Source organism: Polypterus senegalus, chromosome 6 (genome assembly GCF_016835505.1).
Source record: "Polypterus senegalus isolate Bchr_013 chromosome 6, ASM1683550v1, whole genome shotgun sequence".
NCBI lineage: Eukaryota > Metazoa > Chordata > Cladistia > Polypteriformes > Polypteridae > Polypterus > Polypterus senegalus.
The window spans coordinates 59,910,031-59,934,301 of NC_053159.1; the positions used below are offsets into that span (position 1 = coordinate 59,910,031).

At 38.0% G+C, this 24,271-nt stretch overlaps 1 protein-coding gene across 1 annotated transcript in view; it reads right to left on the minus strand.

Moving 5' to 3' along the window:
* The window catches only part of plch2a (phospholipase C, eta 2a), a 537,474-nt gene extending 516,699 nt beyond the window's left edge, over positions 1 to 20,775 (minus strand). The window contains exon 1 of the mRNA XM_039756057.1: positions 20,686 to 20,775. The gene's annotated coding sequence lies outside the window, so the exon portion shown is untranslated. The remainder of the gene's footprint in view (positions 1 to 20,685) is intronic.
* Positions 20,776 to 24,271: the final 3,496 nt, after the last annotated feature.

The window sequence follows — 24,271 nt, forward strand, 5'->3', positions numbered from 1 at the left end:
TGTACGGTCCATTATTGGAACAGTGGTTAGTTAACACTGCCCCTTCAGATCCCCAGGGTCCCACATTTTCATCCCAGTCCACAATGTGGATATTCTCCCCATGTCTCTGATGGTTTGTCTCGGCATACACAAGTTTTCCTCACAGATCCCAACGATGGGAATATCTGGTTCCTAAATTGCTCCTGATGCTCTTGTAAGTGGCTCAAACCCCAACAAACCCTTTGCCAATTGCATAATGGCTAACAATGCTGCATCACACCTCCAGAGTCATTCATGGGTTTTATCTGCTTGTTTGATATCATTGCAAGGTTTCTCAAAGTATTTGATCTATCATGAAGATCATACACATTGTCTTGATTGGTGGATCTGAATGGACTAACATCGTGTCTTGGATTGGTGGCTTTCTTGTACCCTGTGCAGCTGGTATAGGTTCTGGCTCTCTACCCTATATTATTTTTTTGAAATAATGACGTTTGGTAAATGAATAAAAGAAGAAACACAGAATATTTCTTTAATGAAGAGTCCTGGGATCCTCCTTCTTTGAAGCTTAAATGTTCTCCAACTGTCTGAATGTGCAGTAATCTTCTCCTACGACCCAAAGATTTGCAGGTTAAGTTTAGTTGTGTGTGGCTCAGTGTTGCCAGGATGGCGTTTGGTCCCCATAAGAATGAACTGAATTAAACAAGTTTCAAAGTGGATGACTGGGTACTATGTAATGAGGACCTGGTGGATCTGAAAAAATAACGCTGTACTTTTCAGCCTTGAATACATTTATTATAAAAAAGTAGTATTTAAATGAGTCACAGGTGATTTTTATACTATGCAAAATTTTAGTGAATGTTTTCAAAGTTTTTATGTGGCAACAATGAATAAAAAAACTTTCAAATCTGTATAAGAGGGTGGTGAAAGAAACACCTTTGTAGACCAATAGACCAAGATGCTTGTTTCCTGCATGAGGTAGTGTAGCTTCTTGAAGGAGAAGCTGGCATATGTAGCGCAGTGTTGAATCTTCTGCTCCACTGTTTCCCTTTGGTCAAGCGCTCAAGGTTAGCAAAGAAGCGTTCCTGAAGTTCAGCCCTCTTGGTGGAGTTGATGATGATGATGCTAAGTTGACTAAGTGATTCACTCACTGACTCATCAACAAAAACACTATTTCCCATTTAGTTAAAAAGATAAAATTCAGTGTATCTAGGGCAGTAGGTATCTACTAAGAAAGCACATTTCAAAATATCAATATTTAGGGGTAAATCCCCTACCCACAAAAGGTAAATGAAATACCCCAAAATCTTGAAAATGCCTTGACAGATGTGATTGAAATTTCCTGTAACTTTTGATCATTCCTGCACGGAGGTTTTTGGTTGGAAAATCAGCTGGCATGTTTTTTTTTTTTTTATTTCTCGATATCTGTCAACAATATAGCTATAGAAAGTGGGGTATTCTTTGGCAGCATGTCTGCTCTTTGCTTCAGCTGTGATCACACAGACAAATGGAGACATCAGTTGATGCAAATGAACACTGCAAGCACAACAGTCATACTGTAACAGCTTAGGCTCTAATTGCACTGAGAAATGGGGCTGCTGGCAGGTGAAAAGGTCAGCTGTCCTGTACAAGCCCTATACTGTATACAAGATAAGCTTCTAGGAGGGATGGCATGGTAAGTTTAAATGCTTGCACAGCTTAATAAAGGGTTACTCCATTAACAGAACAAAGACATGGACACTCTACATAGTTCACAATATTATGTTTTTCAACTTTTGTTATCTTTATGGTGCTTAAAATGTTGGGTTCATTCCATGGGATCCAAAAATGTGTAGCCTGTAAATGTTGAGGTGAACAACAGGGACCCTTACTCAGCCAGGACTCCTTGGTAATGGAAGAACCGGTGGAGAGAACATGCACAAGGCATTAATCTCCTCTGGAGTGCTAGATGAGAACCCCCCTGGGTTGCAGCGGTGCCTCGGATTCCCACAAGGTTCCATGGGGGTTGAAGCTCGACACAGTCCTGTTAGGTTCCATAGGTGCCACCAGGGGTGATGCAGGGACTGCAGAGCCCTACTTTCTCTGGCTTTTGCCTCACTTGGAACTGCTTCCTGACCACGCTGATGGGCCACTGGAAGTATTCCTGGGTGCATGAAAAAGGGAGCCCAGTCGGGAGGTGGAGGACAAAGCTTGAGAGGAGGAGTGGAGGCAGAAGGACGAAAAGAAAGAAAAATCCTGTGTGCTGTTTATTTGACTGTGCTTGTGTACTATGCTGTTTAGGGGGGAAACAATCGGGAAGAGTTACCACCGGTCAAATACAAAATGTGAGTTATGCTTGAATATGTGCCTGGCATCTGTCTGTGTAATATTTGGTGGCCACAGCGTTAATGCTGTCTGTAATAAATTAAGAGAAACTACAATTCAGTGTATACTTCTTTCTATCTACACCCTCCAAAATTATGTAGCAGTACAAGATTATGGATCAAAGCATTAGATTCTAATCTAACTGAATCTACCACTTTTACAGTATCTGCTACATGATGAAATTATATTTTTTTCCGAAAATGTCCATTATTCCTACTAATTGTTTGAATTGAAAAGAATAGTTTCCTCTAAAATTGTGTTTTGCAGTGACCATCAACAAAAGCCAAGTCACTAGGAAAAGCATAAATTGATCTATGGTAGATATGTTTTACACATGTGAAACTGCATGTAGCATGTTCAAGAGCAAGGAGCTCTTGAACCAAAAATATTAGCCCCTGGGAAACAAATGTTGTATACAGAAAAGTGCTCAGCTACTTAGGTAGTACTTGTGATACATCCAATTAACCTTTGGCACTATAACTGATTGTCATAGGAAATTTCCCAGGCAACCCTGAATAACACAGTTAGTATATACTGTATAAGATTGTTTTATTTAGGTATTTAGAAACTAAAACATGTTAAAACTGTTTTTATTATTTTAACAAAAAATGCACATAAAACTGACACTATCCTGACAAATGAAAGACCTCCAGTGATTTACAGTATGCAAGTCATCAAATTGTTTTCAGAAGTTTAGTTGACCAAATGAGGCTAATTAGATGCTGGGGTATTGTTATGTATTGCAGTTAGAACAATTAAGTTCATAGAATGTACATGAATTTCAATTCTTTTGTAAATGCATAATAAATCAGCACTGCTTAAAAGCCTGCTGGTTTTTTTGAAGATATTGTACAACCACTGGCATCTGTGGCTCCAGTCATGTAAGGTTTCAGGGGCAGGGCAGACTCTCCTGTCATTCATGGCCCTTATCCGGTTTCCTCTGCTCTTAAACACAGTTCAGGTAGCGTAGAAGATCCTCAGAGATAATAAAGCTGGGAACAGTTCATGTAGGAGTCAATGTAACAATATCTGTGAGAGCCTACAAAGATTTACTAGATTATTAGTTGTCATGTAAGATGAAAATAATCATTAAAGAAATATGTGGCCTGAAGATGTTCACTTTGTTGAAGAAAGAACTGCTATGATTCCAACTGTCCTGTCTCCAAACCCCTAGGCAAATAGAGCTCCTGCTGCATGAAAAAAATGCATTGATGAGTTAAATTCAGTCTGCTATCTAATAAGAATGTTAATTTTTCTGTATGCTAAGAATCAAATAATGTTACTTTGTTGATGAAGTACAAATGTACAATATCTCATGAACAGAACAGAAAAAAGGAAGTCTTTTGGCATAAATACTGTACTTTGATTCACATATGGATTGTAGCAGGTCACCTCCCCCTGCTTTAACAGCAAGGACATTCAGATTTTGTGAAAAGCTGATGTTACTCAACAAGATGGGATGATTATAGGGAAAACGCAAAATACAATACGAAGAAGAAAAACTTTGGGAAAGTTATATACTTTTGCTAGGTTTTCCTGTTCAGTGTATTGCTCTTTTTTTATTTTATTTTATTAATTTTATTACAATCCATACATAGCAATCAAGTTTTTACAAAAAAAAGAATTATGTTAAGAACAGATCGATCCCCACCCCTGAGAGAGAGAGCAAGCCAAACGGCGTAAGATTTAAGGCTTGTAAACATACCTAAGTTAATAAATTCTCTGTGCTTTATAAACTTATTTTAAAATATTACTGATTAGATCCTGCGATGTTTTGAAAAAAGTCTGTACGGATCCTCTAACTGAGTATTTGATTTTTTCCAATTTCAAATAATATAACACATCGGTTTCCCACTGACTTAAAAGAGGAGAGTTTGGGTTCTTCCAGTTTATCAGAATGAGTCTGCGTGCCACGAGTGTAGTGAATGCAATCACAATTTGTTTGTCTTTCTCCACTTTAAGCCCCTCTGGAAGAACCCAAACACAGCTGTTAATGGGTTAGGAGGGATTGTGAGTCCAAGGCTGTCTGAAAGGTAATTAAAAATGTTTGTCCAGAATAATGTTAATTTGGTGCAAGACCAGAACATGTGACCTAGTGAGGCTGGGACTTGGTTGTAACGTTCGCAGGTTGGATCATGCCCTGGAAACATTTTGGAGAGTTTTAGTCGAGACAGATGTGCTCGATATATAATTTTGAGTTGTATAATTGTATGCTTTGCGCATATGGAGCTCGAGTGAATTCTCTGCATTGCTACTTTCCACTCCTTTTCTGATATATTAATTGAGAGATCTTTTTCCCAGTGTCCTCTTGGATCTTTGAAAGGGAGGGATTGTAAAATGATTTTATATATTGTAGAGATGGAGTCTAATTCCTTAAAATTAAGCAATATTTTTTCCGGCGTGGGTGAGGGTGCAAGATGTGGAAAATCTGGAAGGTTCTGTTCAACAAAGTTCCTGATTTGAAGATAGTGAAAGAAATGTGTAGCTGGAATGTTAAATTTGGAATGTAATTGTTCATATGATGTAAAGACGTTGTCTGTATAAAGATCTCTAAGCAAGTTAATTCCAATTTTTTTCCAGATATTAAAAACTGCGCATGTTTGCGAAGGTTGAAAGAGGTGGTTCTCTTGCAGGGGTGCCACAGATAGAAGCTTCTCTGTCTTAAAATGCTTTCTACATTGGTTCCAGATTCTAAGTGAGTGGAGCACAATTGGGTTATTAGTGTATTGCCGATAATGTGTGTTTATTGGAGCACAGAGCAAGGAATACAAACAAGTACTGCAAGATTTTACTTCTATTGCGGTCCAAGCCTGTGTATGTTCTTCTATTTGTGTCCAGGTTCTTATTGCCTGTATATTTGCCGCCCAGTAATAAAACTGGAAGTTAGGTAGAGCCATGCCGCCTTCTGCCTTTTGTCTTTGTAGGGTCGCTCTTTTGATGCGTGGATGTTTTAAATTCCAAATAACTGAGGCTATTGTTGAATCTAATTGCTTAAAGAATGATTTATTAATGTATATTGGGATGTTTTGAAATAAAAAAAGGAGCTTAGGAAGAATATTCATCTTAACAGTGTTAATTCTTCCAGCTAGTGTGAGATGAAGGGTTGACCATCTATGCAAGTCTTGTTTAATTTTTTCCATGCAGACGACAGTGTATTGCTCTTTACTGACTGCTGGAGCTGCTTAAAACCTTTTCCACAGCCAAAAACCATATACACTTTTTCTCCTTTGCTTTCTCTCTCTCTTTTCCTCTGTCACACTCGATCTGGGCTTTAGTTCCTTACTTCCAGTAAGAATTTGCCCAAGTCACCAGTAGTACTTCTGAGACAAGCCATAAAATCACTTTTGGAGCAAGAAGTGTTCTATACATCCACAAGGTCTTTAGCTCTTATAAACCATCTAGTGCCCCCCTAGAGAAACTATCCCCGAGTGGCTTTTGCAAAGTCCAATTCATTGAGGTAGTCCAATCTATCCTATTGGTAGCTTTTTTTCTCCCACCTAACCTCTTGGAAGAGTTTTAGCTGCCTCCTGCATATCCTTCATTGCCACTCTCTCGCTCTCTCTCTCTTTCTCGTTTTTATTTCTGTTGCCCTGAAAGATTTATTTCTCATTATAATGAAATATGGACCCTTGGTGGTTTTGTACAGAGGAGCTGTTTATCTACTGGTGTGGGTTACTCTGTGTGTGGTTCCTGTAAAGATTGCCCCCTGCTCTGTACTACACAGATGGTATCTTATTTTGTTAATCACCCTTAAAATAAAATACATCTTAATCAGTTTCCAGTATAAGGGAATTGTTGTTCTAAAACTGACAAAGTCCAGTAAAAATCAAATTTACAAGAAAAGTCTGAGGCCAAGTAATTACATACACAATGACCTGGGTTCATGTTTTTAATTCCTATGAATCTCTTCACTACAGTTGTGGCTTCCTCTGAACGGAAACCACAAAAATTAATAGAAAAAGTTTTAATCTGGGATTGTAATAAAAAATAAGTATAAAGCCCATGCAGAAAATGTTCACCAGAACAAATGTATGCTAACTACTGAAATCCAATCTATCAGCTGACAATCACAAAACCTACTCATTCTTCTTAACTATTGAGTAGTTACTCTTTTCTGTAGCCCCAGGGGATTTTTTTTCTCCTTATCTTAAAGCACTGGATTCTCTAAAGCAATAGGAGTTCATGTTTCATCCAAGTTAGTGTCAGGTAGATTTTATGAGCCACCTGAAGGAACAGCAACCCTGAATAAACAGGGGCAGGAGTCAAGGGCCTAGCACTCTGCCCCTAAATGAGGCCTGAGTGTATTTTATAAGGAAAACAAAGACTTTGCTATGTAGTCTGTGAAAAAGGCAGTAATGAATATATTGATTTAGACCACTTTTGCACCGCTTTTTGCAATATTTGATTGATCATTCCATCCAACCATTCTTCTACCCACTTACTCTTGTCCAGGCAACAATAAGTATAGAAATCAGTTTATGCAAATCCAGATAGTATCCAAGCTGGGGTATGAAACAAAATGTCTAGAGCTAACCACACTGCTACTTGTGGTATAACAGGTCAGCAGCTTAACATTTTAGTGACCTGTCTTTAAATAATTCATTGAATGGCCGGCTTGACCTCCATGGGTGTTTGTGCTTATGCAGCTGCAGGAGGCTGGTGAGGTAAAGGAGGAGAAACGCACCTGCACATGATGGTTCTGTGTTGTCTGTCTCAGTTGCTTCGTCTGCCTTCTGCAGTGTGTGATTGAGGTGCTGCTGCCATGGAGGTATATAGGTGGGAGCCGCCACAAGAAAGGGGGTGAGAGAAAGATCAGAGAGTCGGGGACAAATGAGCAAGAGGGAACAAGAAAGAAAGACAGAGGTTGATTGAAGGAAAGATGGAGTTGGCAGGCGCATAAACCGTGTGCAGGTGGATGTAAATAGGCAGCCGGGAAGAAAAGCCCCAGGGGGAGTGTAGGACAGATGCTCGAAGTGGGGCTGAAGGGGGTCAACACAGTTGAATATTGACGGGGAGGTGGAGTGACCCATTGTTTCGCAGGACAAGGAAAGGCAGCAGGACATAAAGGGAGTGAGATGAGGTCCATAGTGGCACAGCAGATATGCCAAAGGAGACAGTTGTATTGAGAGCCTGGATTTAGGGGTGGCCATGCTAATCAGCATGACACCTCATTCTGCTAACAGATCCATGACAGGGAAGCTGGAAAGACATCTATTTGTAGAAGGAGGCATCAGAAATTCCACATTTTTGACTGTATGTGTTGTAGATATTTTGCCTACTGCAGATTTTAACTTTGTTTTACCTGAACATGGATATTTTAACCTCCTGGGAATTGCTCAAGTTTTAAAGGATTATTTTTTATTGAGATTTTAACAGCAGCTTTTGAAAGCTGTTTGTTTTGTTGGTTTTAATAAAAGCACTGTAGCACTTTATGCACCTAGCCCTTGCTATGTGTGTTGTGCCCTCATCCGTTGATTCATCCCTCAGGTATGTTATCTGCAGTAGCGGGTTCAAGAGATGCAACTGGTAGCATGGAGCCGATGCACACCGTCACACCCCTATGCTAATTATACAGGGTAAGTCAAAATTATGTTAACATTTGAATGGTGGAAACAATTTATTCACAAAACATACTTCATTTGTGCAAGATGATTTACAGGAATGCCTCAACTTGTTTGCCATCATGTTCAACACATGTACCCTATCTGGCACATAAATTGTCCACAAAAATTGCATATAAGTATATACATAGCAGTACCATTTGTGTTAACTTAATTGACTCACCCTGCATAGGATTATTTAGAACTGATTTATTCTGAGTGGGTTTTACAATATATGACTGTCAAATCCTAATTTTGTCATGCTTGTACACTACAACATAACTGTTCATTTATTCCCTCCATCTCACAGTACTAAGCAGAACATGGTGAGTGATGCAACAAATAGTGGGTGAGAGGTATAATTTAGTGAATTAGAATGAAAATATAATTTTGAACTGGCAATCTATGTGTGTTTGTAGATATTGTTGTGGCTCTTAATGGACTATTAAGAATGTTGATGATACAAGCTCAAGTAGTCTGGTCTTAATGTGATACCTGCAATAAGTGTATTACATTCGATCTATTCAGCCATTTTTATGCCACACATTGCAGAATAACGAGAAGATACAGCCTATCTTGTCATGGCTGGACAAAGCCTGTAAATTTCCCATCCATTCATTCACTTACCAGTCCATCCTTTTTTTGAACCTGTTTATTTTGTTATTTTCATACATTAATCTGTACAGGGTATTATTGTCATTCACATCCACCATACAATAAAAGGTTAATGACATGAACAGAAATAGTTGAAGTAAATTTTGATTGCTCATGTGCACTAAATGAATTACTTGCATTTTAACAATTCTTATTATTCAGTTAAATTAATTATTTTTAGTAAGAATATAAAACACTTTATAATACAGTATTCTATTTCCTAAAGTCATAGTCATTAAAACGTGGGAACAATTTTGATGAGAATGTGACATTTAGCCTAACTTAACAACATCAACCTCTATTCACCTGAAATATTCTGCAAAAAAAATTGAGTTGAGATTTGAAGGTCCCCAAAGTACTGCAATCTACCCCACTACATAGCAACTTATTTCACATATTTCTGTATGTAAAAAAAAAATCTGTAACATTTACATTGAATTTGCTCTTCCTCATCCTTTCATCTGTCTTCTTGTGTTGTAGTTAAAGAACACGTGTTAAAGTTCCATCTGACATCGACTGTACAAATTCTGAACACTTCTGACATGACTGTAAGTTATCAGCCAGATGTAATTTAATGTTAGCTGCAAACTTAACTAGCTTCTTAGTTTTGTAGTTTGTAACAAGACCATTTGCAGTAAATTGTTTTTTAAAAGCAATGTAATTAATGCACATTTGTGAGGAAAACCACACAATCACCTATTCCAGAAAAAAAGTTTTTTTGTATCACATACCTTTAGCTTTCTATGTTTCAGTCAGTTTTGCATCCAAGACAAATAAAATTCTATCTATCTGTGACGATTCGGTTCGCTCCATGCTCCCATCTTGTGTTCGGGGGCACTGAACCCGACACCATCAGTAATGTTACCGATGAGCACAGCAGTGAGGCACAACAAATACAGCAAGGGGATGGTGCAAAGTGATTTTATTTAAAAGCACCATCAAAAACAAACAGTGTTCAAATAAAGAAGTGCAGGGCATTCAAAAGTCAATAAATAAATAATCCATAAAATGGGTGCAGAGTGGAGGTTAAAAAATCCAATAAAATAGAAAAAACAACAATCCTTTAAAAAGAAGTTAAAACAATGCTGGAAGCAGTCTCTTTAAAAACAAGCTGGTGTCTTCTTTTATCTGGCGGCTCCCGTGCTTCTCCCATCAGGCTTCTTAACAGGGGAGTCGCCCTTCCTGCAACTGATCTTACTACTGTCTGGTTGCCTTCTGTTCACTGGCTCCATACGGCTACCTTACTGGACCGAGACTTGGGTTCCTCAACGGCCAGGTCGTTCACACTGAGGTTCACCTTCCCAAGACTCCACGACTCCCGCTGCCTTCTCAGCCTTACGCGGCCAGCCGTCCTTCATCCCCGGTCACTCCAGCTCCTTGTTTGCTCAGCTGGAGCAACCGCTTCCTTCTGCCCTACCGAGTGTCGGCCAAACACCCCTGCTAGGGCTCACTGTCCAGCTGCCTAGCTGCCTACCTGCCTGCCTGCAAGCTCTCGCTCGATCGCTCACACCGGTTCTCTCTCCATACTGCTTCCTGCAACCTCCGGCTCTTTTTCTTTTATTGTTCTCTTCTTATCCACCTCGCGCTTCTATTTATGAAGAGGACGTGGCAGCTGTGGCCAATCAGCAGCCCCGGGAACAATCACGGATGCGGACAGATTCTCACCTGTGCACTTAGGTGAGAAACTGTCCACATTACGAATCATCCCGGGAACTGCTTCAGCCACACAATCACTACGCCCCCTCGCAAAGCCGCGAGTGTGGTGATTATTTATTTAAAAAGTGGCCTCTTGACATGAACTGTGGATCCGCTATACCACACTATCTATCTATCTATCTATCTTGTGACCACTACTCTCTCATATGGTACCATATCAGATGTATTCTGAAATACATATTCAAGATAAATAACATCACATACATCACTCTGATCATATGCATCTGCCGTTTCCTTATAGAATTCTGGCATATTAGTGAAACCCAGTTCCCCCATATAAACCTACAAAGTTGCTTGTTCATTAATATAAATGCTCTTGACAGGTGTTATTTAATCTTTTCATTAATTATTGTTTTCATTGATTTTGGCAGTGATACATATTATGCTTTCTAGCCTGTAGTTAGTTGGATGAGCCTCATTACCTTTTGAATATAATGGAGCTATTTTGCAAGTTTCCAGTCTTTTGGAATTTCTTCAGTATACAGTGATTTCTGAAAAGTGAACACTAATGGTTTATATATGTAATCACTAAATTTCTTAAGCACCCTAGAATAAAATATCCTGGGGGCATTTCTTTCTCGCTGCTATCTCTAGACCACTGAGTACTCCCTTAGCAGTCTCTGTACCTACTTGGGAAATTTTCAATTTCTTCACACATGACAGCTTTGGAAGAATATGAATTGAAAGGATTTGGTATGTGTTTCCTAAATATTATATTCCACTGTTATTTCATGCTTGAGAATGAGTGTTTACCACAGCCAATAACAAAATATCACTCAGCTTTTTATTAACACAGTCGAAAGAACAAAAGAACAATTTCAATGAGGATGTTACATTGACCTCATAGCTTCATATTTGCTGTTCTTTTACTAATATATTCAAGGAACCTCTGTTGGTAACATTAATTTATTTTCACTTTCCTGTTCTAATTGAAATGTAGTTGTTCTAATAACCCTTTTAACCATTGTTCTAATGCTTTAGTAGGCCATACACTTAGAGGTTTATACATATTATGTGGTGTTTTTTCATTTGCAGTTTCTTTCTTAGCTCCATATTCACTCAGTACAGAGTTCTCCTGAACTTCCTAATGGCTCTAGATTTAGGAATGGCCTAGTCCTGCATTGTATGTAATACACTTTTAATCATGTCCCACTGTTCTTCGTCATATCAGAATTTAAATATTTATCCCACTTTGCCTGTATTGAACGTTGCCACATCTACTGACAAATTGCCTTACTAAAATTAAATATTACAGTTTTAATTTTTGAGTACATTGTATACTCTCCCTAAATACTAAGTACTGTAACTTATTATATTGCAGGCAGTGGATTCTAATGGCTTGATTACCGTTACCACCGAATATTATCCTGATTATTACAGAAAATTAAAACAGTCTAAACAGGCATTTCCTTTTGTTGATTCTTTAACAGACTGTTTTATTAAACATTACAGATTATATTCCTGCTAACATGTTTCACCTTTCATAGCTAGTTAAAATTTAGATAACTAATGTCCCTCTTTACTATATCATCACCCAGTAAAGTTGTTTTATGTTTCATTAAAAATCTGTACCTTTACACTGTTGCCTACATTGGGCTTCTACTGTAGTTTCTTTCATGTAACCCTTAATATTCTTATTACAAATGGCTCAGAATCAATTTTAAGCACATCCATATGCTCAGTGAGTCAAAAGCTGAAACAATGGCCCTTATACCTGCAGCACAGGTCAAACAGACATTGACTGGCAAAGAAAACAGAAGAAAGACAGAATACTCTCTAAAGCCCACTCAATCCTCTATCACTTCTGCTTCCTGTCGTTAATAAGCTTGTCTGTCAACTCCTTTTAAAAGTTGCCTGTATCTGTCCTGAGGTATAGCAAAGCACTATCTAAACAAATGTGCTGACAGTTTACATACAAGCATAAATGCAGTCTCTATAAAGGTTTTACAAAAGCATATAGAGATACATTCAGAGAAATGTAAAGTACAAATAAAGATTTATTTCCAGGACCAGGTCAAGATTTCAGAAGTGTTGTTTTTAACATCTCTCGGGTTATGGATTTACATTTTTTCAGTTTACATTTAAAACAAAAGCATACAAATTAGTCCATAAACTCATTTTATAAAGCTTCTTAATTCAGTCTCAGAATCTCAGGAGCTGCTTCTTTATAGCTTGGTGTACAGACTGAGAAAAATAATGACACTACGGCAGAGAAGTGAGTTTATTCTACAGTATATCCTTTAAAGCTGATGTATGCTTTGAAACTCTAACAAAGAATGTTGGTAGTTATTAATGCACGAGCTCTCTCTGAGTAATTCACATTTTCCAAAAGTTTTCCTACTGCTTCCTAGTGTGAGACCCACAATTGCAGTCAACCTGCAGAGAAAATAGCCCTAAGAAAAACACCCTCAAGAAACTGACCTTGTGGAAATCACTGAAATATATATACACTGGCATATATAAATACATATAGTATATGTAATATGTACTGAGAACCATATATATAAATATATACAGTATATATGTACTGAGAACTGGCATATATATTGGCCAGTGCATGAAACAGACAAAAGATATTAACAAGTTCATCATGCATACATATTATACAATTACCAAATTAGAAACAGACATAACACAGTACAGATACAAATTACATATAAGATTTTCACAGAAATACTCAAGCATACAAATCACATAACAAAGAATTGCAGCAACAAACTATCCTCGTACATAACCTCATCCCAAAAACAAGACCTGAACAAATATAACAGGACGTTGCTGCTAACTTACAGAAATAAACAGGAAATACAAGAAAACAAAATAGTCTCATGCGACACACAGGCAGATAACTCATTCAACAATGCACATCCTAGAACAGTGAATACTACAGCAACTGATATTATTACTGATGAACGCATCAAGACACTATTCATCGAGGATTATACACTACCACATATAATGACAGAGAACATTAATAGGAACAGACGCCACTCAAAACCAAAACCACTGAACCTAAATAAACTGTCAGAAACAACAAAGCACATAAATGAAAATGTACTTCCATAATACATAGATACAATTAAAACAGTAACAGATGTGCATACACTAGTATATGCATCTGTAGTCACCCTCATCACCCATATTGGATGAAAATGCAAAAGAGACAAAACACAATATCATACCATCCACCTACTATGGATGAAGTTCACAGTGTCTGCCTTAAGAGGCTTACCACTCTGCACTCAGTACTTGCAGATGAACTGACATACAGTACATTATACATAACCCACAGGAGACACCACTTTTAACATAAGTCATCACAAACATGAAACCCAAGTCAAAACACACCACAGATCACATGCCTGCCTACACTCTTCAAATGCTTACTGCATGCATAAGAAACAAAAAATACATACAATCACAGATAATGATGTACTTACAGAGCAATAAAAAGGCTGCCGAATGCAACACATGACTTGCAAGCAATAGCTCTTAATTAACTCTATGATACTCTGGCAGGCATACAAAAATACAGAAATCTATGCACGGGATTTACTGACTACAAAAACACATTTGACAGTGTCCCACACATCTAGTTAGTACAAATATTGCATTTATATAGCATTCATCCCATACTTATACACTGCCTACAAACACTAAGGACACTGGAGAACATCACTTTATGTACGTATCAACAACACATCAGTACACAGAGACTCACTTGGCCCTCTCTGGTTCTGTCTCGCTCTCAACCCATTATCAAACAGATTAAGCAATGCACAATATGGCTACAAAGTCAAAAGCCAACACCAACAATACACCCTATCACATCTATTCTATATGTATGCCATAAAGATATATGCAGGAACAAACAAACAATTACAACAGTTACTTGAAAAAAATCAAAACATATTCACCAAACAGACACATAGAGAGTGGACTGGACAAATGTTACAGTTAATTTAGAGAAGGGACACTTTAGAGGAGGTTGATATACTTTCAAAAATAGCAGCCAAATCAAGGCCATGGCAGATAGTGAACTATACAGAACGCTTGAATTCTAATGGGGCAAATTTATACAACACAAACTAAACATACTCTTACACAAAAATATACATGACACTTTTCACAAATGCTTAAAATATACCTACATACGCACCACACAATTAAAGCCATCATTACATATGGCATACCAATACTTACATACTATTTCAGAGCATTGGTCAAAAAACAGACCTACAGCAGCTCCTGAGGAAACCCAAATACCATTCACAAACCACAACCAACACCAACCCAAAGCAGCCATAGAATGACTCACTCTTCCACGTGCTGAAAGAGGAAAAGGTCTCAAAGGTATAATTAATTTCTTCAACATGCTGTTTAATAATTTAAGAAGATGCAGTCTCAGGCACATAGTTACCCCAAACACCATCAAAGAGGACGTACACAACCACACAACTTAAAACATAAGCATGGAAACAGGAAACATTGAATGGCAGCCATCCTCATGAACTTGACCAGCCTTGTGTGGATAAGATTGCATCAAATAGCCAGCTAAGCTGTAGTGATATGTTTGGTGAAACAAAAGGGTTTATGCTAGCTAATCAGAATAAGTCATAAAGATTTAAAATGACAGAAAAAACATTCTTAAGGACATTAAGATAACAGATAGTACACGCAGAAACTGACACATCAAGTTATAAACTACTGACACTGGCATGACATGCATAACCACAATCAGATAGCAAACATTATACATCAAGAACTGGCACTACAACACAGACTAGTAGACACATACAAACCATATTATAAGTACTAGAAAATGCCACACTTAAACTATACTGGGACAGAACTATACTGATAGACAAAACTATCCATCATAACAGACATGTTACAACACTGCTAGACAAACAAAATAAAACTACATATATTATTGACATTGTAGTACCAATCACACACAACTTCCAAAAAACACACAGACGTGCAGGAGTACATAGGACTGACTGAAGAAATATGACGCTTGTGGAGAACGGAAAAGGTCAACATTTTGCCCATTGTTGTATCCATTGCTGGTGTCATTGCACATAGGCTACGCAAAACCCTACAGACATTACATATAAATCAATACACATAAATAAAACTGAAGAATGCAATCATTTTAAATAAATGTCACATAGTGAGGAAATTCCTTCACACAAACACAATCCCCTAAAACATGCACACATATACACATCATATGAAACTGCCTTATGTCTTGGCCTAGGCTTGATATAGGCAGTAGGAACAGGGCAATCCCAGAAAATATTCTGAATAATAATAATAATTATTATTATTATTGTTGTTGTTATTATTATTAATAATAATAATAATATATGGCTTGAGGGAATGCTAGTGCAACGGTCAGCACTGCTGCCTCACAGCTCCAGAGTCTTGACTTGAAGTGCCCAGGCACTGTCTGAATGGAGTTTGAACATTCTCATTCATTTTCCTCTATATATTCCAGTTGTCAATCCACATACTAAAGAGATTCAGTTTAGGTTAACTGTTAACTATAAATTGGAGGGATGTGTTAACCCTGCAATGGCTTGGGTGTCACTCCATAGCCTATACTGGGAGTCCGTACTCAATACTACTAAATATAATAAGTAAATGGAGGGTGTAACATTGTAGTAGGTGCTCTCAAGATGAGCCCATTCTCATCTTAGTCCTAAAGTACAACCTTGGCTGCAGGCTTTTATTCCATCTGGTTTTACAAATCACTTGGTCACTCTTACATCTAACTGACCTAACTATTTGATTAGTTAGGCCCTTATCGTCCCTAATTTCATATTTAGTAAAATAATCTAGTATGATATTAATATTTAAGAGAAATTCAGAAATGTTCTTTACAGTTAAATTTTTCTGCACACTTTGCTCCCTTAGGCGTTGTTCACACGGGCGTTAAGTTTTTGGATAAACGAACTTGCTCTGAACGTCCTGTGGAGGCAGTGTCGGGAACTGGATATGAAAGCCCTTGTCGTTTTATTTGAGGTGCCTCCTTTCAATATGGACCATTTTGCTATGTTAGATATTAATTTTCTTGTTTTAAAAATACTCGTAATACGGCGACGTAGGGAGAGAAAAAATCGCCGCCGCTACTGGGTTCATCCTCTGACTGCACAACGTCGGGTTAAAGAAAGTTTTTTTGTGCTTTATGAAGAAATGCGAAAATTTCCGCGCAAGTTTTTTAATTACTGTCGGATGTCGGTTTCCACTTTTGATTGTCTGCTGCAGCTGGTGCAATGCCACATTGCACGCCAATCAACCAATATGCGACTTGGTGTTAGCCCCGAAGAGAAACTACTTTGAGGTAAGGAAACAGTAGTCGAGTGTGCGCTTACACCGGTGTTATGCACTGAAATGCCCCCCCTCTCCTCCGAAGCGTAAAATAAACGCGCAGAAAACGAACTAGAAGCGGTTTCCTTGCGTTTGTTGGGTTTTGAACGCCAAGAAAAAGCTGCATGCAACGTTTTTTTGATGCCGTATAAACGCACAGCCGGACAAACGCACGTCACCAAAGCCCGTGTGAACACTCTCATTGACTCCTACGTGTAGAAAACACTCGGCACTTGATCCGCGCTCACCGGACGATACGAACGCAAAAAAAAACGCTCGATTTTAACGCCCGTGTGAACAAGGCAATATCTAACATAGCAAAATGGTCCATATTGAAAGGAGGCACCTCAAATAAAACGACAAGGGCTTTCATATCCAGTTCCCGACACTGCCTCCACAGGTTAACACACAAACTACAATTTGGGCTGCAGGCTGGCGTTAGACAGAGACAAACGAACGCCGGTGTAGAAGTCAATCGATCGCCACCACAAAATGCAACATAAACGTCTAGGACGTTCAGAGCAAGTTCGTTTATCCAAAAACTTAACGCCCGTGTGAACAAGGTTAATGATGAGGACTGCAGACATAGTTGCAAATGACAGTGTCCTATTCATTTGTATGCTAACTAATAACACCGCTTAAATCGGTGCTTCTGAAGCTCAGTCCGGTAATCCCCTGCAACTTGGGGTTCATCCATCCCAAACTGCTTTTAAATGGACTCTTGATTTCTTTAATAAAGCCATTATTTTCAGGTTTCTGCCTTTTTTGTGTCAATCCAGAAATTATAAAATTACTTTGATAAATTTTTATTTGAATGCAGCAAGCATTTGCGAGAGTGTTGCACTGGGGTGAGTTGTCTTACTTTTTCTAGTTTTTAAAATTTTTTCTCTTTTTTAATTTTCTGGTTAGTGAAGTCTTTTCTTAATAATTAGCATGTAAGTGAACATGGCATTGAAGCATTAACTCTGCTTTAGAATTCAGTGCCATTTGTACGTAGCAAGTATTTGTGAGTGTGTTACACTGAGGTGAGTTGTCATCCTTTTTCTAGCTTTTGCTCATTTTTAATTTTGTTGTTACCAAAGTATTCTTTTAATAACTCTTATTTAACTAAATATGACATTGAAGTATCGGTTCCCTTTTAGTGTTATTTGCACCTATATCTGCCCTTCTCATCACTAATTATTAGTAATTGGATAAAATTAGGAAAGCAATTTCACAACTAAAGAGAATATGGTAAAAGTAATGTAAGTATTTAAAGATATGATAACATTTCTGAATTCCATTTGCATGGAAATACCATACTAACACATTTTTATGAATGAAAAATAAGAGAAGAAAGTATAACTAATTAAACAGTTAGATTCATTAGAAGTAAGACTGACACATTGATTTTGGAAACTGATTGAACTGAAAACCTGCAGCCACAGTGGAACACCAGAACGGAACTGAGAATGGAGGTCCTCTACATGTTACACCTGTCGTTTACTTATTAGGTTCAGAGTAAGTGTATCTGCACTTGGGCATTTTAGTCCTGTCCTGCACTATGGGGAAACCCTTGCAATTCTGGATCTTTACTGGGCCCTCAATCATAGCGCTAAATCTATATTTAAAATTTTGACATTAAAAAAGAAGATATACCACCAAGCATGATACACTGGCTGCTGTTTTACTGGTCATAATAATTACCAAATATAAAATAAATTAATTACAAGCATAAAATCCATGCTAAAGACCACAGGTTTAACAGCAATGAGCAAAAAGTCTGAAATAGCATAAGCCATCCAAATTCAGGATGTTCGTAAGAAATGTAATCATTTATTCATGAGGTGAAAGTACATAATGAGCAAGAGCTGTTGTGTCAGATATTAGAAAAATTAAAATGTGTTCTTTAATTTAAATGTGTAAAGTCTATATATTCTCAAATGTAAATTGTCATTCATATAGTAGATTGTGAACTAAAAACCCCAATCCCTAGTAAAAGCTCAAAAATCAAAAATAACATCATATTCCTAAGTATTGACTTTGAAATAGTCAAAAATGACACCTCTCATGCTTTCATTTGAAGTGTGTTCAAATGAAACCTTCTGATAGTGACTCTTAGAAGGGATAAGACCACTGGTAAAGAATCAAATATCAAAAGCATTATGATATTCATGATCATCAGCTCCGAAATAGCATAAAATGACACTCTACATGCCTATATTACCATCTCACAAAATTCTGGGAAAAAGAGTAAGTAGATGGGACATGCACATCTAAATTCCTTCTTATCATTTTTGCAACTATAGCTTTACTCTTTATCATAAGGATATAATTTCTTGTACAAAATATATTTGAAAAATGGTCGAAAAAATTGGGGTTTTTAGTTCTAGAGGGCCAAAAATAGAAGGGGAACTCCCAAAAGCTCAATTTCTTGCATAACTAAACATCAAGATGAGTCAAATGGCATGTCATATCTGGGGGTGTTTCATACAGGTGAGTCAGGAGGCCCCAGACAAAAAATGAAGTGATTTCAAAAGAATTCTTATTAACACAATATAAAAAGAAACACTCCAGTATGATAACAATTCAAGAGAACTAGCAGTCCTTGGATAACATTAAAGTGTGGCAGATGTGTGTAAGTGACCACTCAGTGATTTCCAGAAAGTTGTAACAATGCACAGGTTACTTAAACCTGCCAAATATCACAGCCAAGCAAGAATACAATGATGGCACTGTGACAGCACACTCCATAGTTAGAAGTTGTCACTTAATGAGAACCTTAGGTCAAACCGATGAACCAGAGATTTGCAACTACAATTCCAGGAGCTCTAAGCTTAACATGATCTGACCACAAAAGAGAGGTGTCAGTGTCAGCAAAATCTACTTATGTAGGAGCCACCATGGCAGAAATACACGGTCTTTTAATATTTCTCTGTTTTTTTTTTTTAATGTTACTTTTTTATTGCTACCACTATACCTTTATATTCTCTATCTGTATCAGAAATTATATTCTGCTTCTGAAATTATACTTCCTTGCTACTACTGCAGAAACACATTAAAATATGTGATTGATGGCATCTTTCTGCAATGCCTGTTTACAAGCTATAAGACTAAAACTGATAAAGTAAACTTAAGGATGAAATAAATGAAGATCTTCACTGAAAAGCATAAATCATTATTGTGGGACAAGAAGAGGGATGGACTTTATCTCAATGTAATACAATTTGAATTAAATGTACATGAAATAAAAACTTTAAATAACTAAAGGCCATCTCTTCTAACATAAGCATTGCATGTGGGAAAATGTTGCAAGAATGATTTTCTAACTGTATAAACAGAGATGGATATTAAAACAGCAGCGAACCTATGTGTTACAAATACACTTGTGTGGCACAAGAAGAAAGCACTTTACTACTTTTACAGAATAATAAGTTCACTCAGGTATGCAGTTAAATGTGTAGAGCACATCTGTGAACTGAAGACTCTTCTATAAGTCAACTCATGTAATACTGGATCACTTCAGTCAATTGATCTTTATTTTTAAAGCATCTTTTATGAACACTTCCATAATGAGGCAATTTAGAAATTGCACACAAATGTAAAAGAAAGCAGCAAGCAAAGATCAATGCAACATAAAAGAAGAAGAAGCACCAAATGCCCTGGCACCAAGTCAGACCCATAACAATAACCTGCATGTAGAGTACTACAATAGGTCAGTGACACCTCAAAGGCTCTCAGGGATATGAATCAATGTTAAGATCTATTCATATCACTGCCAGGATTGCAAATAGCTTATCACAACTCTATATTGGAATAAGCAGGTGATAAAATGAATTAATGGGCGTTAAATCTAAGGGTTAACATTATGTGCATGGGTTGTTCAATTAAGCGCAGGTATTCTACTGTACTTTTCACACTCCATGACACCTGCATCATAAGATCTACTGCAAAACCTGTTTCATAGAGTTTGAGAAACTGTACTAGCAATAATAATTACATAAGAAATCTGACTTACAATTCTTTCTTTTTCATTTAAAGTTGAAAATGACCACCCAGAACATTTCTCCAAGTGCTAGCTGCTGTGTCTCAGTCTGTGTGCACCTCACTTCATTGTGTGAGAAATCACAAGTAAACTGAAGGTAAAGAACTCCTCCTCTTACCACAGTCCCATCCCACTTGGGCAGAGGATTGTGGTCCCTTTTTAAACACACAGTCAAACAACTCCTAGGTAATTATGTGAACTGGGAGGAGACTCAAGACATTAGTCTAATGTGGCTCACGATGTCGAACACAAGAAGTGCTTGTCAGCTAGCTGAAGGCTGGATTTCTAAATGAAAGGGGACAAAACACACAGGAAAACTGGTTCTGCAGGCTTTTAGACCAAATGTCACACATCTTCACGCAAAGTAATTTGTGCCTATCCCCAGCAGATCACAGTGCAGCCCTGTGATTTATGCTGCACAAAGACGACATACCAAGAACTGAGCAGGGTGGTGAAACAGAATAAAAGTGGGGTGGTTGTTTTTAACTGAAAAATAGCCATTATGAACCAGAGATTTAAATTATTCTTGAATTTCCAGTGATCTAATTAGCAACACACTATGCCAACTAGATCCATTTGGTCTTTGTGGTTACATTATGAATTATGCTACCAGGTGATGATAGCTATTAAGTGATTTAAGAACTCAAATAAAATACTTTTTTATACCTGTATGTATCTCTCTCTCTGTGTCTATACAGTATATAAATATATATTTCTATGTATGTGCTGAATATACATCTATCTATAGGTATTTCTCTAAATATAGATATTGATAAACATGTAAAAAGCCTACACAGCATTACTAAAATATCCCCCTCTGCTGATGTAAAGGCTGGAATCACGACAAACAATGTCAGATGTTTTCTATCCCAAATAACAGCAATGCCTACAGTAAGTGAAAAACAAATCTAATGTTTAAGAAGACAAAGAGAGTTAAGAGATAGTGAAAGACACATTAATGGAACTTGGCTCGCTGTACCCAAAACAAACACCAAGTAGACCAAATTATACTTAAATATTGCATTTATTATTAAATAAATAATCACAAGCAAAAGGGGAACACATGAAGAATGGGAATTACAAATTAAAACAGAAGAAGCAAAAAATCTCTGGGACTTACTAAGCAGGTTGTGAACTCCTGTTAATCTGGTGGTTCATCCATTGCCAGCCTGTAAAGCAAAGTGAAGCACTGCCATTCCTTACCTCTTCTCTCCGTTGTCTTTCTTTTTCTATTCTGGCCTCTCTTTTTCATACCAGTGTGACCATCTACCAAATCACCTTCAGACTCTAGGCTGAAGGGAACCTCTGGTTTCAGCTGCCTAGATAACCCATTCTGGGACCACTTCTGTAATAATGGTATGCTTTAGCCAGAGTCCCTCCCTTGGATTGCATTTAAATTCCTTTTTAATTACTTTTTTGTTCATTTTTAATTCTTTTGTTTATGTTAATACTAGCTGCATGTGGTCTTCAGGGAAAAAAAAACAACCCAAAGTCTCCCTAGCTGCTTTACTATATTTGTTAACTTGGAGAGATGTCAGGTAACTCTTAAGAATTACCCAGGGCAGAGTACATGGACCTACCTGTGCTTGCTGTCTCACTGGCTTTCGTAAGAAGACATGGGTGATACCATATCTTAGCCATATCACTGGCATATGTGTCCTATTAATCTTTGTCCCAAGAAAATACCTCCAGATAGACAATGTTTTTAGTGAAAACTTCAAGCCTTGCCCTCCGTTGCTAAGGTGTTTCACTTGCATGTTGTTGAGCTGCAGCATTAGCTTCATTTCAACGTTGTGTCTCTTCTTCTGTGTCATTAGCACATCTTTGTTGCGTAGCGGTGTTTGCTGCACACAGGTCCTTTGTAGTGAGAAATGAGGTGCATGCAAGTGCTGAAAAAATTTAAAAGTGGCTGCATGCACCATCTAGTGGCTATGGCCGAGCATAAGCAAAGCTGACTGCTCCATACATACAAAGAAAGGTCTTTCATTTATATATATCTAATAATTGTCATGTACTGTATGTTAATTATATGTATTATTCTGATTTTTTTACTAGTTTTGTGTATCTAATTTATATGTATTGTCAGGGATGCCAGGGGCCATGACCCGGCTGGGACGCCAGGAGGGACCGGAAGAGGGTCAGAGCCCGGCCTGGATCACGTGGGGTTCGCCTTCCGGGTTGCTTTGGGGGCCACGGGTCAAGGGCATGGAAGCCCTTTCCTGTAGGGGCCCGTGGTCTCCGCCAGGAGGCGCTCCCATGTCTTGGAGACTTGTTGCCCCAGCACTTCCGCCACACCAGGAAGTGCTGGGGGGAAGACCTTGGGTGTTACCCGGAGGGCTGTCAGGAGGACAGCCGGCACTTCCGCCACGCTGGGGCGTGGCCAACGGAGGAATGCCGGGAACACCCGCTGCTCATCCGGGCACTCTTTAAAAGGGGCCGTCCTTCATACATTCGAGGTGGAAGTCGGGAGGCAGTAGGACGGAGCTCGAGAGAGGGCAAGAGGCGGCTGATTCAGTGCGAGAAGCACTAGGGTGTGAGTGCACGTGACTTTGACATCGGAACTGTAAATATTGTACATAGTGTTAATAAACGGTGTGTTGGGTGAAAATATGTTGTCCGTCTGTCTGTGCCGGGGCCAGAGTTCACAGTATCCATGCTGCTTCCATGTTCCTTGCATTTGTTGTACAAGTCTCCAAGAGGTGAGGTCATCTGTTCATCTCTGTCAAAAGACTGCCCCAACACAGTTCATTGCAGTATATTGTATGCAGTTCCTTGATGGTGAGTTGTCTTTGATTATTGCTTTGTGGTTTTTTTTTTTTTTTGTTTTTCTTGATTCAGACCTCTTTGCTCTTTTTTTAACCTCTCTTTTGGGACTTGTTTGTAATTGGTTTTCCTATTTTGTGAAAGCAACTCCTTTTGAACCTTTTCAGGGCATTCCCCTCAGCTACTTTGGATGCCTCATTTTTCTGTCTAGAGATCTTTAGGACATCCCATACATTTACAGAAATTACTGTATCAAGCAGTATTCTTTCTTGTTCACTGCCATAATGACATATTTTACCACTGATAGTAAATATTTCTATTCCTCTTAGGGTGTTGCTAGGATCTATTCCTGCAATTTGAGACACCTCAGGCAGTAGGACAGCATGAAGCCTAACGATGTAGAAAAGAAGAAGGTGTGCTTTTGAAAAGTTTGTAGCCACATCCAAAAATTGTATACTATCCCTACAGTCAGGTGGTAGTAATGTAATGGTGTGGAAAATGTTTTACCAATCAAAAATCAAACATCACTTGAATTCCATGGCCTATTTGGATATTGTTGTTGACCATGGGCATCACTTTACAGTCACAGTTTACTCATCTTTTAATGGTTACTTCCAGACTAACAATGCATCATGTCACAAAGAAAAAGTCACCTCAAATTGGTCTCGCAATTATGCAATCATATCAACATGAACCTCAATCTCAAAGGAATGTTTTCAAAGATCTGGTAGTATCCACACCACAAAGAAATGAGGCTGTTCTGAGAGCAATAGGAGTCCTTGCCAAGTAATAATAT